This window comes from Rutidosis leptorrhynchoides, chromosome 1 (genome assembly GCF_046630445.1).
Source record: "Rutidosis leptorrhynchoides isolate AG116_Rl617_1_P2 chromosome 1, CSIRO_AGI_Rlap_v1, whole genome shotgun sequence".
Taxonomy (NCBI): Eukaryota; Viridiplantae; Streptophyta; class Magnoliopsida; order Asterales; family Asteraceae; genus Rutidosis; species Rutidosis leptorrhynchoides.
In genome coordinates, this window is record NC_092333.1 from 665,719,646 (window position 1) to 665,732,860 (window position 13,215).

At 31.0% G+C, this 13,215-nt stretch overlaps 1 long non-coding RNA gene across 2 annotated transcripts; it reads right to left on the reverse strand.

Annotated features, from left to right (window-relative positions):
- Positions 1 to 442: 442 nt before the first annotated feature.
- Positions 443 to 4,351, reverse strand: LOC139885893 (uncharacterized). 2 transcript variants are annotated; one of them, XR_011772146.1, is made up of 5 exons: positions 3,983 to 4,351; positions 2,631 to 2,715; positions 1,264 to 1,370; positions 798 to 877; positions 443 to 713 (listed from the first exon to the last, which is right to left on the reverse strand). It is a non-coding gene; the product is annotated as an uncharacterized lncRNA (long non-coding RNA). The 2 variants fall into 2 exon arrangements; XR_011772145.1 differs by having other exon boundaries at positions 443 to 877.
- Between the last annotated feature and the right edge of the window lie 8,864 nt (positions 4,352 to 13,215).

Sequence of the window (13,215 nt, forward strand, 5' to 3'; positions counted from 1 at the left end):
AAACAATAGGTGAAGTAACATCACGTATTTACACTTTAATAGACTTTAGAAACGATCCTTTCGACCTTAAAACCCCTCTCATAGACTCTAGAATATTGTTTTAACCCATTACCCCGTTTTGACCCGTTATTCAACCTGACCCATTTGGACCCATTTAAAAATCTGACCGTCTGAACCATGACACATTTTAACCCAAAATCGTTATGACCCGTTACCCAAACCGACTCAACCCGACTCGTTAACTTTAATGTTGCATTCGGACAACCATTATTCATCGGTCAAAGTCAAACTTAGTCAACATCCGATTACTCCCCGGGTATCAATTTTTGCAACCTTGATTTTATCACCAAGTGTAGCAACAAATGGATCGAAACTACCACCACAATAAAGGTAACAAAACGCGGTATATTTAAGAATTTCCATATAGACCATGGTAGACAAGATACATTGTCGCACATGCTCTATATCGATTATTCAAAATCAAAAATAGTCTCAACATGGTCTATATCGAATACTCAGACGCAACCATAGTCTCAATAGTGATACATCTTAACAACGTCAAGCACATAATAACACAATTATAAACTTATAATTTACCATAAACAAACTCCTATTGCTTTTTCAACAAAAGAGGGCCAACATTATCTCCAGTAGCTTTGTTATGTTTCACATGGCTACCATCACAGAGTGGAAATGTGCCAGACCTCCAACATCTACAGAATCACAGGTCAACGTCAAAATCAAATGGTCCAAATCTATTATCTAAATATGACACATGAGAAAATGTACAACATTACACATATACGAAATATATGAAGCTCCACTTTTGTCTAAATCTTCACCTGTAGCCTCAAGATATCAGCATCTCCATTTTCACCTGTACCAAATATACGAACATATTCGAGAAAACACTTATGTGAGTAGATCAGTCTTACAACTTTCGTTAAAACACTTATGTACCATGCATTCTTAGGTTGCAAGTTGCCTGAAAAACACAATATAAAACTGAGTAGGAAAAGTATAACACACATAAAATTTTACAAAGAAAATTAGGTAGAGCCATTAATCAACCTAGAAGGGACCAAGACTAAAATATATATACCAGAAGCATTTATCATGTTTTTATTCAAATGGAAATTCGTTAAACACGGAATTCTTTCATTATTGACCCGCTAATTTATTCATAACGTTTTGTACCAAGGAGAGAGGATTAAAAAGTGTAATAACAATTTATGCAATATATGATAAATAAATGACGAATACCTCAATCTATCGTTCAATGAAGCAAATGATTAGATGAGATGGTTTTGTTGAACCCTAACCAAACTGTTGTTGTCAATCAAACTCCGCACGAAACAACAACATAAATCCTGCACATAGTATACCAAACGATGCAACAATTAACAAAATCAAACAAATTTTAACGCTAAACATCAATAAATTCAGTTATGGTTAACTCAACTGATATATTAGATGAAATCATCCTGTAATTCAAAAGCCCTTATTTATTATAACTGAATTTAACATTTCAAATATCTAAAAATTTAAGAAATATCTAATTTAAATTTGTACTGAATGAAATAAGACCAAATGGCTATGAAACAAAATGCCAACTAATGAAACTCAAGGTCTGAATCAAATTCCAACCAACATATAATATTCAAGTTTTCAGGTTTAATGCTTGAACTATGATAGTCAGCATAAGCAATTTTCAAGTCTATAATAATAAGTATAAACATTTTGATAAACTTATAAGCCCATTTTACGCTAGAACATCTGAAAGTAAAAGTATTTTACTGGTGATGTTGTATTCCTTCAACAGACAATTTATAACTAAAACATGGTATACATTTTAATAGCAAACTAAATAACAATAACACACCTGTAATAAATAAAAAGAAACCGAAACACTTTGTTGTCCAATATGGGATTCAACAAATTGTATCAAAGTAAAATACTATAAAAGTACAAATAATCAGGGTAAGTGTAAAATTGATTTACCCACCATAGTCTTATAAAATATTAAGAAAGTGATCTACTTTGAGTAGAATGGTACTCATAGAGATTAAAAACTTAGATGTCTTCTAACATAATCCATTTGTGCATTTGATTTTGATTTTCAAAGGGTAATTAAGTTTTGATACGTTGAGGGACCTATATGATGTTTTCACAATTTTAAAAGTGTAGACTTGTGTACCTCTTACATTGCTTCATACACAAATGGTAAATTAAATTAGACAAAAATAAGTCAGGTCCAAATAACCATACTTGTATATTGACCGAACTAACTCGAGTCTCATGTGAAGCGACACCGACCTCATGTTGTCGTATAACCAAAATACCGTGCAACAAACTTATATAGTATGTTTTACTTGACCATACACCAGTCTACCCAGAATTTTTCATTTCAAAACCAGCAAATTCCGCAGCATAAAATTGCCACATTTTCACTACATACCATATCCATATCACAAACATAAACATTCAAGATACTTGACAATAACAATATCTCAGTCTCAAAACAAGTTTCTAAATCAACTTTTTGCAGATAACTTCCATCGTTTAAGCACGATTTGATTAAATTTCATCTAATGATAACTCAAACGGTAGTAATATAGATATAGATATACCTTGAGCTTATCCTTCAATCAGCAACATACTGCTTTGAAATGAGTTAGGAATGTAAACCGCACCATGACCAAACAAAAGAAAATCCTGGAGACTTAAGCATACATCATTATTTAGCAATCGATATAAACTCACACACACACACCAACATTGCACTAAAATTATTGATTAAACCTAAATCTATTTACTTTCATGTTGTTCTTTATAGCACTAAGCTTATTTGCTTTCTTTTCTTCCTCTTCATGTTCTCCTAATTAACTAAAGTATATAACAACACAATTAGATTGAAATTTGAATTTACAATTACATATATATTATATATTATATTATAATTATAATGTATATCAATATCAATTAGAAGTGTATAGAATGAACCAACAGCGCAAAAACCCTAACAGTTGCATTCAAATAGATTATTGCAGAAGAAAACTGAAGAGTAAAGAGGCTCACCAATAGAAAAATCCATACCTAAAAAGAATGATCAGAGAGCATATCTAGGGTTAAAAAAAGGAAAAATCACAAATATAATTATCATATATCTAAGTTTGAGCTGCTATTTATGTGTAATCAAAAACACCATAATAGAAAAACTAACCTTAGTTTCTGTGATTAACGATGATGATGAAGGAACGAATGTTATATTAAATCAGAAAAAAACAGCATTCAAAAGAAATTAAAAGATGGTGATGATGATCGAGTAGGATTAGGGTTCGACAGAGGAAAAGTGGGCGTTTAATTGTTGATGGGAGGAATGAAACCCCAAATTTTGTCATAAGGTCCCGTGTTTTTGTTATTAGAAGGGTATTTTAGGAATAGAGTATTTGTAAAATTGATTTATTAGCTAATTTTTTTAGTGGATAATTAATGACCGTTGGTATTATAATTTAATTTTCTAATCTAATAGTAATTAAGGGGGTTTTGAAAATATTTATTAGCTAATCGAGACTCCCTTTTAATGTATATAGTGAATAGTGATATTGATAGTGATAGTGATATTACTAAGGTCTAACTAATATAGTTTCATATACTCAAAACAAATGTGTTATGACCATTTGTAAAGTTGGACTACCCTACAATAGCAGAAAACTGATACATCACAGATGAATGATATTGTAAAATTTCCTATTGATCACAAAATTAATTCATATCCGTTATTCGCATGATGTAGAGTAGAAATCTGAATGAAGAACGGATTAAAGATCTACAATGTAACACGAAACTAATTCAACAACCTATTCACATTCATAAAAAAACAATCACACTTCAAAACATGAATATACTCAGACCAAAATATAACATAGCTAATAAGGTTTTGTGATTAAAGTAAGAATTTTGTGATTAGAAAAGTGATTACCTTTGCATATATAGACTTGATTTCCTCTTAAAACGCTCACTTTCATTTCCGATGCATGAATCAGGTGCTTTGATTCATCAAAATAATACGGCGCTCATCTATTTGGTTCTTACAATTCCGGTGCTCCGATTTTTTAATTTCCGATGTCGTCTATGATGCTTTGATTCACTAATTTTCGAGGACCGAATCTAGGGCTTTGATTCATGATAATTAACCGACGCCGTCATTTTCGATCATCCGAATCAGAGTCTAGAACAATTATTTTTTGATGTTTGGGATCCTCGAAATTGTTGTTCAATGGATCAGATTGCGTTTGAATTTGGATGAGCATAAAGTATTGGTTTCATTTGAGAGGAAATTTAAGGTTAATCTGAATAATTTTCTTTAGGAATGAGAACATCAAAATTGAACCCCTATTTTATTAAATTTCTCACGTGTTTTTTTTTTTCTTATTATTTAGGGGGTATTTTAGTCTCTCTACTTCAAAATATTACTGTACGAGTCATAATCATAACATGAAACTTTTAATGGTATATATTACATAGATCATTAGAATCGAATGACTAGGATTAGAGGTATTATTTTTTAATGACCTCATTTAATTTTTCTTATCATATATATAATATAAATATATATATATACTAGATTTATGAGCCCGTGCGTTGCACGGGGACTCATCCGCGAATATTATATAGTAAATTGGACACATATATTCAATATCGATATTACACGATCATTGCATAAATTTTTTGTTGTGTGTTGTACGGGGACTCTTCAACAAACAATCTTGAATCATAAAATGATATATCAATTAACGATATGATATAGACAGTGTCACAAGTATTGTTGTGGGTGAATTTCTTAAGTATTTTTGTTTTACACAAAACACATCACCAAGAGGTAGATAACTTAAACCTTGTTTTAGACATAACACATAGATTAAGGAAACTAAATAGGACATGTTAATTATTATTTTTCTGCATATACATCGAAAATAGCAAGATAGTAACATTTGGATAAAGAAATTACTTAAAGATAAACCATGTGACTTCCATCCTTCAACATAACAAACAAAAGCGTTTGAATCCAATGACACATCTTTCTCCAATAGTCCAGTCCTGTATCCATTTGATTTGACAAACTTAGTCCAGTCCGACGATACGTACAAATTAGGTTTTCTCTTTTGTGGTTCTTCTGTCAGATCCCAAATATGAATAACTTTTTGGAGATCATAGCATTCATACTGTAGGTCAGAGTATGCGAGTAGTGAATAGAAAGATAGCATATGTCTAATAATCCTCATTCATAGTTGCTTTTACTATTGTGATGAAGATTGGCCTATTACAAAATGCTAAGTGCAAAAGAATAATACAAAGAGACCACGTAAGAAATGAATGAATATTTGAAATACAAATAGTCAAACATTTATCCTCGTATTGAGCTTTCAAAAATGGGCTGGCATTAGTTATAGTATTATAGTCAAACCTTTTAAGAGCTCGTACGTTGCACGACAGTTCTAAAAAATAACATTTGAAGATGTTTATTTTGAAACGGGTAGCTCTAGTATACGATTATAATTAAAAAAAACTATTAAGTATTGATAACATTTGTAATGAAAGTAAATATATTGAGCCGATTAGTATTGTAAAGTTACTAATGCATACAATTACAATGCAACTTTCAATAGTTCATAGTCAAATAAATCATCTCCAAGTTTTTACCACGCTAAGTTTACCTGAAATTGCAAAGCAAATACAAATCACATTCATTTTCCATCTACATTTACAAATAACATGTATCGAAAATATGCAGAAATTAATTAATATAAGTGATAATAACTTTTTATAGACTTTTGCCAACATTTATTTATTTACTATAAATGTTAACAAAAGGAACTACCATACTTGATGGGGAGGCACAAGTATAATTATTACCTCATATCATGGATTCAGACACGAAACCAAAAACCGTCGGTGCAACCCATTGGTCGTACACTCGTACACACCGACAGAATTAATCCCTTCCACTACCAAAACTTTACTATGAGTTAAATACTAATTATGTTATGAATTTCACTCAACTCTTCCCTTTTAATTGAGTTTTGCAGTTGAATCTATTAGAATTAGAATAGAACCAAACTTTTTGATTTAGTTTTACCCATAACAATTGTAGTTTTTAATAGTAGTGAATAGCTTCCAAAACACAGAAAGCATAAAATTTACCTTAAACAATTGTAGTTCTCATTGCATTTGTAGAGCCGATCTTGGAACCAACAGTGCAGTCATATGCAATATGTTGTTATTACTTATCTTAGTATGTCACCATCATAAACTGTGCAACCATATTCTAGCTCAACAGGTAAACTTTCAGCTAATCTATTTCCATTCAAAAGCCATTAGGCTATAATACACAAATAGTAAATATTTGTTCATTGACAATAATATTATGCAATAATCAATCAACTAATTCTAAGAATTTCTACACAGAAATACTAAAGACACAATATTTTCAATTTCTTTGGGTATACTGCGAGTCAAATTATTCTACATCAAGTCTCTGTTAAGTCAATAAAACACAAAAAGAGGGATAATAATGTATACCAAGTGTTAAAGAAGCGAATGTTGTTGCGTAGACATTAACTTTCATATTATGACTTACAAAATTGTCAAATGCTAAATGGTACACAACATCGAATTCCGTTGCACCTTTAATAAGAGACCATGAGAACTCTTAATCCAGTTCATGTTTCACTCCAAAGAGACTCTGCAAGTTACTGTATAGCTTCAACTTTAAGAGGTAGCTATGATCACCAACCATTAATCTGAATTACAACTACAAAAATATGATCAACCGCGGAAGTATCAACATAAAAAGAGTTGAAAATACCAATAACAACAGATAAACTTCATTACGATATAAACAAATTATACATCAAATTCTTATACACTTGTGTTCTATTAAAATTTTTATAGTAAGTAGTAGTTTGAGCACAAATGAACCTAAACTAATTTTTGTCCCTTGGAAGCCTATGGTTACACTCTTGTACCTGTCCAAGGAGGGAACATATGCTACATATTTACTGACCCAATTATTTATCTTATTTAAATGAGCCTAGTGTTATCACAATGCATTTGGTGTACACACTCCTCTCATTATTCCACACTCGAGCATACCACTATTTTCCTGGGCAAAATCTTGGACAGTTAGCAAATCTCATGTTCAACATACTCTTGTACCTTGATGCTAATACAGCACTCCAAGATTTTGAGTAGACTTGCAAGTAAGCAGGAAAAACTCATCAGATTCAAACTTCGTTAACCACAATAGTTGGACAAAAGAAATTTTACCAAAGTCTAAAAGGATATATGACCGAATATGTGATTTCTTTCAAATATCAGATTCAAACGTTAAGTTTTATAAATACTGTTCGCCTTTAGTTACCTGCATTGTGTATTTTTAGGTAGCATTGTTAAGATTGTTAAATTTCTTTCTCAATGTCGAAATACACCGCCCACCACCAAAACTACAGGTTGCAAAACATGGTAATTTAAAGTTATTCAACAAACATTCAGTATTATAAATAAACACACCGAAACAGCACCAAAAAAATAATAGTAATATTTTTCATTACCAAAGAAGCTAAAATAAAATGTAGGACTGCCCATGCACTAATTTAATGGCAGATTTTATTGTCAAAATTCCAATCATTATATTCTAGATTGACTTCCAAACATCATCAATATTTCATTTGGGCATAACACAAAAACATCAAAGTTAAAGTATTTTAATAGCAAATCATTGGGATCAAATGTTACCTGCTCGACCATCAATTTGTTTGCCAGTCTCATAACTTCGTCCATCCATCCTGAATATCCATACGCAAAACAATCATTAAACAAATTGAATCACGATTAATATTTTATTCAAACATGGGCATAATCAATATACTCGTAATTCGGAAAATTTCAATACATTTCTATTTGTGTAAATATAGTTTATAGAGAATTTGGATACTAATTCCTATTCAAAAGAAGGGTACATAAAACAAAATTAGTTGCAAAACACCATATAACAATCAGTACAATAACGCTACTCGAAATTGATACAACATGCTATTCAATTTGATTATAGATATATATCAACTGATACACTGATGCAACATGAATATTCAAATTAAATATAGATCTAACCTGATGTCGATATTGTAGTGACCCGAACTTTTCCATGTTTATATATATTAATTGAGATTGATATTTACATGATTAAATGTTTCCAACATGTTAAGCAATCAAACTTGTTAAGACTTGATTAATTGAAATATGTTTCATATAGACAATTGACCACCCAAGTTGACCGGCGATTCACGAACGTTAAAACTTGTAAAAACGACATGACGATATATATATGGATATACATATGGTTAACATGAGATTATGATAAGTAAGTATCTCCATAAGTATATTAACAATGAGTTATATACATATAAACAAGACTACTAACTTAAGGATTTCGAAACGAGACATATATGTAACGATTATCGTTGTAACGACATTTAAATGTATATATATCATATTAAGATATATTAATATATCATAATATCATGATAATATAATAATTTAACATCTCATTAGATATAATAAACAATGGGTTAACAACGTTAATTGAGATCGTTAACTTAAAGGTTTCAAAACAACACTTACATGTAACGACTAACGATGACTTAACGACTCAGTTAAAATGTATATACATGTAGTGTATTTAGATGTATTAAAATACTTTTGGAAGACTTCAAGACATATATAAAAACACTCATACTTAACGAAAATGGTTACAGTTACTTTTCCATTCTTTTCTTTCATCAAGAATTCTAGTCGTATTCTTACCCGTATTATACACAGCTTCAAAACGTACTTACTATGAGTATATACCAATAGGAACTAGCATGGGATTCCACTATTGATTATGTCATGTATGACTAATCAATTTTAACTTCTACCATGAGCTAGTCAACTAACTAGAACTCCTTTTAACCCCACTTACCACTCACCAATTACCACTCATCATTCACTCCATTTCACTTCCAATTCTCTTTCTAATTCTCTCTCAACACACACACACACACTATTATGAATGTATTTTTCCAGTAGTTAATCATCATCTTCATCAAAAATCACTTCAAGAATCAAGCTATAATCATCATAGGAAGAACACTTCAAGAACACTTCAAAAATCCCTTCAAGGTTACTAATTTACTTCCAAGCTTTCTAATCCATTCCAAGTAATCATCTAAGATCAAGAAACCTTTGTTATATACAGTAGGTTATCTTTCTTATTCAAGGTAATATTCATATTCAAACTTTGATTCAATTTCTATAACTATAAACTATCTTAATTCGAGTAAAAATCTTACTTGAACTTGTTTTTGTGTCATGATCCTACTTCAAGAACTTTCAAGCCATCCAAGATCCTTTGAAGCTAGATCATTTCTTGTCACTTCCAGTAGGTTTACCTACTAAACTTGAGGTAGTAATGATGTTCATAACATCATTCGATTCATATATATAAAACTATCTTATTCGAAGGTTTAAACTCGTAATCACTAGAACATAGTTTAGTTAATTCTAAACTTGTTCGCAAACAAAAGTTAATCCTTCTAACTTGACTTTTAAAATTAACTACACACATGTTCTATATCTATATGATATGCTAACTTAATGATTTAAAACCTGGAAACACGAAAAACACCGTAAAACCGGATTTACGCCGTCGTAGTAACACCGCGGGCTGTTTTGGTTTAGTTAATTAAAAACTATGATAAACTTTGATTTAAAAGTTGTTATTCTGAGAAAATGATTTTTATTATGAACATGAAACTATATCCAAAAATTATGGTTAAACTCAAAGTGGAAGTATGTTTTCTAAAATGGTCATCTAGACGTCGTTCTTTCGACTGAAATGACTACCTTTACAAAAATGACTTGTAACTTATTTTTCCGACTATAAACCTATACTTTTCTGTTTAGATTCATAAAATAGAGTTCAATATGAAACCATAGCAATTTGATTCACTCAAAACGGATTTAAAATGAAGAAGTTATGGGTAAAACAAGATTGGATAATTTTTCTCATTTTAGCTACGTGAAAATTGGTAACAAATCTATTCCAACCATAACTTAATCAACTTGTATTGTATATTATGTAATCTTGAGATACCATAGACACGTATACAATGTTTCGACCTATCATGTCGACACATCTATATATATTTCGGAACAACCATAGACACTCTATATGTGAATGTTGGAGTTAGCTATACAGGGTTGAGGTTGATTCCAAAATATATATAGTTTGAGTTGTGAACAATACTGAGATACGTATACACTGGGTCGTGGATTGATTCAAGATAATATTTATCGATTTATTTCTGTACATCTAACTGTGGACAACTAGTTGTAGGTTACTAACGAGGACAGCTGACTTAATAAACTTAAAACATCAAAATATATTAAAAGTGTTGTAAATATATTTTAAACATACTTTGATATATATGTATATATTGTTATAGGTTCGTGAATCAAACAGTGGCCAAGTCTTACTTCCCGACGAAGTAAAAATCTGTGAAAGTGAGTTATAGTCCCACTTTTAAAATCTAATATTTTTGGGATGAGAATACATGCAGGTTTTATAAATGATTTACAAAATAGACACAAGTACGTGAAACTACATTCTATGGTTGAACTATCGAAATCGAATATGCCCCTTTTTATTAAGTCTGGTAATCTAAGAATTAGGGAACAGACACCCTAATTGACGCGAATCCTAAAGATAGATCTATTGGGCCTAACAAACCCCATCCAAAGTACCAGATGCTTTAGTACTTCGAAATTTATATCATATTCGAAGGGTGTCCCGGAATGATGGGGATATTCTTATATATATGCATCTTGTTAATGTCGGTTACCAGGTGTTCACCATATGAATGATTTTTATCTCTATGTATGGGATGTGTATTGAAATATGAAATCTTGTGGTCTATTGTTACGATTTGATATATATATGTTAAACCTATAACTCACCAACATTTTTGTTGACGTTTAAAGCATGTTTATTCTCAGGTGAATACTAAGAGCTTCCGCTGTTGCATACTAAAATAAACACAAGATTTGGAGTCCATGTTTGTATGATATTGTGTAAAAACTGCATTCAAGAAACTGATTTCGATGTAACATATTTGTATTGTAAACCATTATGTAATGGTCGTGTGTAAACAGGATATTTTAGATTATCATTATTTGATAATCTACGTAAAGCTTTTTAAACCTTTATTTATGAAATAAAGGTTATGGTTTGTTTTAAAAATGAATGCAGTCTTTGAAAAACGTCTCATATAGAGGTCAAAACCTCGCAACAAAATCAATTAATATGGAACGTTTTTAATCAATAAGAACGGGACATTTCAGTTGGTATCCGAGCGTTGGTCTTAGAGAACCAGAAAATTTGCATTAGTGTGTCTTATCGAGTTTGTTAGGATGCATTAGTGAGTCTGGACTTCGACCGTGTTTTCTTTAAAAATGATTGCTTAACATTTTTGTTGGAAACTATATATTTTTAACATATGAATATTATGTGATATATTAATCTCTTATCGTGTTTGATATTATGTGATAGATGTCTAACTCTAGAACAAGTCCCATTGACTCACCTAATAATAATGAAGAGTCAAATGTAAATTGGAATGATTCGTGGACTGATTCACAAGTTCCCGAAGAGGAACCGGAAGAAGAGTCGGAACCGGAAGAAGAATCGGAACCGGAAGAAGAATCGGAACCGGAAGAAGAAATAGAACCGGTGGGGGAAATAATAAAACGGTTAAGTAAAAGAGAATCCTCAACCAACCGACCAAGGTTAATTATGGTCAATGGTGTTTCCGCCAAGGAAGCAAAATATTGGGAGGATTACCAATTCTCCGATGAATCGGATTCCGACGAGAATTCCGATGATGTTATAGAAATTACCCCAACTGAATTTAAAAAGGCAAAAGAAAATAATAAGGGAAAGGGCATAAAAATAGAGAAATCTAATTCCAACCCCGATGAACTTTATATGTATCGTCAACCCCCGAAGTCCTTAAGTTGTAACAATGACCCGGGAACCTCTAAACCACCAAGTTTTTCTAAACCAATATGGACAACGACGGCTCGTATTAGGGGAACATCATTGATGTCGAACGAGGTGTATATAAAATAGTTATTATTTTACTAGAAAAACTATTAAATACGATACAATTTTACACAAGATATTTATTTATTTATAGAATGGATATACTTAAACCTTGCTACAACACTTATAGGCAGTGTACCTAATCGTACAGTAGTGTAGTTTTTAGTAAGTCCGGTTCGTTCCACAGGGAAATCTTTAAACAAAGCTCAACGCTATATTAGTTTACTTTTATAAAAATACAAATATATATATAAGTAATATTATTATTATAAAGGGGGGTTTTTACCGTTTAATGACCGGTTTGTCGATTTTAAAACTTTAGTCGCAGTTAAAACCTAATGTAAAATATAAATACAAGACTTAAATTAAAGCGTAAAGTAAATAACGATAATGAAATTGCGAATAAAAATGCGATAAAATAAAATTACGATAATTAAAAGGTACGATAATTAAAAGTGCGATTAAATAAAATAACAATAAATAAAAGTGCGATAATTAGAAGTGCAATTAAATATAAAATAAAGGAAATTAAATATGAAATAAAAGAATTATGCTTATTTAAACTTCCGTAATCATGATGTTTGACGTGTTGATTTTAGTTTTATGCCCTTGGGTTAATTGTCCTTTGTCCTGGATTATTCAATATGTCCGTCTGGTTTTTGTCCATAACAGTCCATCAGTCATAAATATAAATTGCAAGTGTCCTTGTCAAATTATTATTATACCTGAAGATAAATATTCCAACTAATTGGGGATTCGAATTGTAACAAGGTTTTAATACTTTGTTTAATGAATACACCAGGTTATCGACTGCGTGTAAACCAAGGTTTTACTACTTTGTTAACAATTACACCAATTACCCTTGAATGTAATTTCACCCCTGTTTTAATTATTCTAGTGGCTATTAATCCATTCCCGTGTCCGGTTAAATGAACGATTATTCGTACATATAAATACCCCGCCCATCGTATCCGATCGAGTTTATATGGTAATTTATAGGGACGCCCAATTGT